Source organism: Melospiza georgiana, chromosome 3, assembly GCF_028018845.1.
Source record: "Melospiza georgiana isolate bMelGeo1 chromosome 3, bMelGeo1.pri, whole genome shotgun sequence".
NCBI lineage: Eukaryota > Metazoa > Chordata > Aves > Passeriformes > Passerellidae > Melospiza > Melospiza georgiana.
In genome coordinates, this window is record NC_080432.1 from 51,196,129 (window position 1) to 51,201,661 (window position 5,533).

Below are 5,533 nucleotides of genomic sequence, written 5' to 3' on the forward strand. Positions count from 1 at the left end.
GTTTAGGTTGGTATTGACAAAGGTTCTTCACCCAGAAGGGTGATTTGGCATTGGAACAGGTTCCACATGGAAGTGGTCACAGCACCAGCCTGGCAGAGTTCAAGAAGTACTTGGACAACTCTTAGATATGTTGTGCAATTCTTGGAGTTGTCTAGTGCAGGGCCATCAAATTTATTTGATGATCCTTGTGAGAAACTTCCAACTCAGGATGTTCTGTGACTCAAGGAAAAATCTTCTAAAGAACCTGAATTATTTTGGGACATTGGTCTAACAGCAGGCTAACACACAGGTAGAGCTGCAGCCCCCAGCAATGATTCTTAAGCAGTAAAAATCAAGGAACTATTTGCCTTGCAATATCCAGACAACCACCCACCACCTAACTGCTGTCAGCTTCCCTCCCTGCAAGATCAATGCCTTTTCACAAAATTCTCCTCCGGGGCTTCTCATCTTTTCCTGACTCTCAAGTGGAGCTTGGTTGTCTGTGTGGTGGCTTTCAGCTGTTCTGGAACAGAGGTGTAAGTAAAATGCCAAGTGTTTAGCAGATCTCTCTATGGAGATAGCTGGACTTGACACCTCTTGCAGAGCTCTGGGAAAGGGAAGGAGCAGCCCCAGTACAGAGGGGGAGGCAGCTCCTCCAGGACTGGAAATAGGGAAAATCACAGAAAGACATTTCAGTTGCAAGTAAAAATTAAGTCCTTGTTTTTAAATCTAATGTGGGTAGTTTCCTTCTTCTGCCACACAAGAATAAGATTTCAAAAGCACATGGCACTAACATGTCTGGGCACCCATTAAACTGGTATAAATAATTTCTTTACTTTTGTAGGGCAAAGTAAAGCACAACTGTTGCTTGAAAGAAGAGCTGGTTGAAGATTGCACTCATCCTGCAGTAAGTTTTAGCTGGATTTTTTTCCTTTGTAGCCCAAACACAGGTTTTCAAGTCTTTTTACAGGAGAGATATGTGCAATGTCAGTCAAGTTTATTTTGATTTGCACTTTTTCTCTACAGATGCAACAGAGGAAACATCAGACAATCATGAGGCCCCATGGATATCTCTCATCTCTGACAAAGGAGTGGATGCAGATGATCTTCTCCCTTCTCCCCGCAAGCAAAATTTAATCAGAAATTATCTGTCTGATTTCTAGTGTAGCCAGAAAAGATCAGATGAGCTTTCCCTTCACTGAAAACTTCAGCCAGTAAAAAAAGAGTGATTCCAGCTCTAGATTTCCAGGAAATGACCAAATCTGGTAAGTGGTATTTGGAGGAAATGTTGGGGTTTGCCTGTTTTTAAAATCCCTGTATAATATTTATTATGTACATGCTTCATAATCCCATAGTAAATAACCATAAATTCCCCATTTCACAAAGTTAACAGCCCATGTGCTTTCTTGCACACAGAGAAATTGATCAAGGTGCAGCCTGAGGAGTTTGGAAAGGTCATTTTCAAGACTAGAGAGAGATTGAAAATGTTGCTGCTAATCAAAGAAGGGATATTTAATATCTTTTTGACAAGAAATGCAAATAACATTAGTTCCACTACTGTCCTTCTGGCCTAGAAGTGCTGTTAAGACAGTTTTTCTACTTTAATATAAATTTTATCCACTGCAGTGTCCTCTGTTGTCCTGGCTGGACTGTGCAGTGTTTAGTGGTGCAAAATTCATTCCCACTAGTGCTAGGGATCACATCTCCCTTGCAAGGGTTGCCTTCTTTGCACTTGTGCTTCTTTCCTGGGGAGCCAGCTGGAGTGACTGCAGGCACTGGCTCCACTTCCTCCTCCCTGTGTTTTTGAGCAAGCTGCATCACCTGCAGCCCCTGGATTCATCTCCCTCCCCGCTGTCCTGTAATATCACCAGACATCCCCACCTTCCCCCTCCCAGCTCCCTTCCTCTGAATGCTTAAAGACCAGCACTGCTGGTGGGATTTCAAAACCCAGCCCAGGCTCAAGAGCCAGATTTGGGCTAAACAGCTGCTATGTACTGTCAGGTCTGCACATGACAATGATTTGTGCAGCCCATTGCTGAGCCAGATAGAGCCATTTGTTTAAAAAATAAAGAGACAGATAAATTCAACTCTTCCCCTTCTCCTAGCAAGCTGATATCATGTGCCTGTCTTAAAAGTGGCTTGCTCCAGAATGCATTAGAGCTAAATTATCATTTATGTTTGTCACAGGGATTGCTAATGTGTAATGAGATTTTAGAGTTAATGTTTTGTACAAAGCACTTAGCAGAGCTGGGATGAAATTGGTTCAGGATTCTGATGTGGTGTTTTAATTAAAGATATTTTCCAATCAGGGCCAAGCAAACGACTTGTCAGAAGGTTTTGTACCCATCAGCCAATATAGCAGTGCAATGTTGGTCTCGCTTTCTGCTTTCTGATTTTCTTCAGGGAATTAGAGGAGAGAGCCTCTCCAAAACTAATGCAGAAGAATCTTTCTTAGCTGCAGCCCTTAGAGGAGAAGAAATACGTATTTGATTCTCTGAAATCTTTCACCTGGGTGTCGGTGGTCTGGGTCATTGCAGCGTGACACCAGCCTCAGGCTGCCCTGATTTTGTTGAGCTTGCAGCTGATGCAATGCACTGACACAGACTGAAAGCAGTGGGAAGCCCAGGGCTGTGGGGTGAATCCTGAGGTTTTGTCTGCTGTAGCAGCATCTTGAGCTCCGACTGCAGCTCCTCGTCTCCTCTGCTGTTGGGCATGATTGCCAGGGAGGAAGCAGGAACATGGGTGATGTGGATCCAAAAAAAGAAAAGAAAGGATTTCAAAAATTGTACTTGGTAAAACCAGCATAATAATGACTGAGGTGTCTCTGGCTGAAACAGGCTTCAGAAGTGTGATTCATGTAAACATCAAATGCATGTTAATAGGCACAACTTTTATTGATTTCTGGATAATAAGGGTCATAATTACCAAATTAGCACTTTTTTCTCTTAGCTACCTCTGGTCCTTGCAGGGAACTTCAACTGCTGGGATATCTGCTTGAAACAAAATCACAAAACTCCAATCAGACACAAAGTGCAGCTCTCAGGGCTGATGACAGACACAGGCAATGCAAATCTCTGGCAGAAAACCAGCTGCCACAGTCAGCATTTGCTTTTCCCATCCTCCAGCCATGAGAAACTCATCTGTGTAGAGCTGTGGAGGGAGGCTGAGGGGATGCAGGGAAGTGGCTCCTGCTGGGAAGGGGCAAGAGGCAGGAGTTTCCCTACTCAGTGCTCCTCACACTTAAACCTTCCTTTCTGTTCCATCTCGACAGCTGTGACTGAGAGTCCCCTTTTCCCTGCACTCCCTGGTTTTTGCCCCACTCCTCCCTTCCCAGGCACGGAAGGACAGTGGTCCCACAGCCAGGAGCAGCTCCTCTGGAGGCTGATCAGCTCCATGGATACAGGACAGCACTGCTGGGAACCCACCCTGCGGGGGTGTGCAGCTGTGACACCGCAGCATCATTAACTTGGATAATAGGACTGAGCCACAGCAAACCACCCTGGATTTGTATAGCTCCATGCCGTGTTTGTTTTTGCAGTGTTTCTGACAGAAACCCCTTTAGAGCTGCTTAGCTGAGAACCTTTTGGTAGCATGCATTGCATCCTGCTTGCTATGATAATAGGAAAAAAAATCCTTCTTTATACGCTCATGATTTCAAGTGCATTTGGTTGGTTGGTTTGTTTGCTTGTTTTTCTAAGAAGAGCAAGGAGAAAGCTTTCATTTTATAGACAGTTCTGATGTTTTAACATATAAATGAATGAGGGTTTTTGTATTTTTCTTTTTCAGGTTTGCCCATTTACAGGTTCCATGACTGTCTGGAAACAGACGAGCAGTGAGTAGGGATTTTAATCTCGAAAGAAAATTGTAATCTGTTCATTATGTGAATTCTTTAGCTTAGCATGGCAATTCGCCTGAGTGGTGTAAAAGGGAGCTATTGACTAGAATAGAGAGATAAAGGTGAATTTTGCAGAAAAAAAATCCATATTCTTACCTCTGCTGTACAGAGAATACATGAATATGCTGGATATTTTATTGTTACGTTTTTTTATTATAACATTTTCTTTGTGTAAGCCTTGCATCACAGGATTCCAGAAAATAACAAAGACAGAAGGAGACCAAGGTACATATTCAGGCCAGCCCCTCCTCAGTGATAAAATAGCATCCCACTACTCCATAAGACACAACACACACTGCAGCTTCACTGCGCCCCTCAGGGCCAGCTGTGTGGGTGCTTTATCCCTGAGAGCACTGACACCCACCTAATGAGTGGCACTGACCTCTTCAGAGACAGCAAGGTACGCACACGTATGGGGCATCTTTTCCTGCCAACCCCAAACGTTCCAAAGGCATGAGTCTCGTAAATTATAAGACTAGATGAAACAAATGTTAATGAAAGCACCAAATAAATGTGTTGATGTCCTTCTCTGCCATGAATTTTATGGAGTCTATGGATTTGAGCCCTCAGAGGTCACTCAGGTTAAATTTTAAGTCTTTTGTTCTCTATAAGTGATAGAAAATTCTGCTGATTCATTCAATTACAGCACTAAGTTACAGACACTGGGGAATTATGGTGAACTTTCTAAGAGAGGCACCTTTGTGGTGAACTGTCTGTTGCAAATCTCTGCCAACATGTGCTGAACTGTATGAATTAAATTCTGCAAAATGTGTTAGGAGATACAGAGAGCTGGACTCACATCCACAGGGATAGTGCTGTAGCTTCTGATTTTCCTGCTCACTGCTATCAGGATGCTGAACCACTTCTTAGGTGTAAGTCCCTGTTGTCAGAGATCCCGTACCCAGAACTGTGGGGTAGAGAGGAAGAGGAGGTCTGGGTTGGTGAAGAGACAAGATAATGAGCCATGAGGGGACTCCCCATTCTTTTTAGCATCTAGGAAGAAAGAGTATACTCTGTAGGAACAGACCACTCCAGTGGAAAGGCTGAGGTAGTATTTACAGGATTGTTTTGGTAATGCCTGAGAAAGACCCACACCTCTTTCATCTGGAAAAAGAGTGAGTGAGTGAGTGAGTTTGTTTTCTGGTGAAAAGGCCAGATTTTAGCACAGGGCAATGGCACCATCAGGTACACTGTGGTGTTGAGCAATGGAGCAGGGGCTTAGGCACATCTCAGTGTTGCAAGCACTGCCTGCACAATGGCTTTAGGCACCAGCACTAACCATTACAGATTAAAGTTTTCTGCAGCAGTCCCAGCACTCAGGTGATCAGGCTTGGTGTTTTTGAGAGGAATGATTGCACAGCAATGTGCAGGGGTTGTGTGTCTGATTTTACAGTCATGCTTTCAGCCAGCCTCTGGTAGCCCTGGTGTGAGTGAGGCACCAGCAGCAGTTAAACCAGCAGGTCTAGAGGTGCTCAGGAGCCATCCTCTGAGCATGGCCTCCCACTATCTGCAGTGGTGTCCCTGTGCTTCCTGTGGTGTTGAAGCAGGAGGGGTTGAGAGTGATGTAGCAGAGACAGCTGAGTGCAGGGATCTTCCTTCCCTAGCACAAGGAGAGGCTGAACAGGAGGATGTGCTCAGGTACATGTGTGCACATGAACC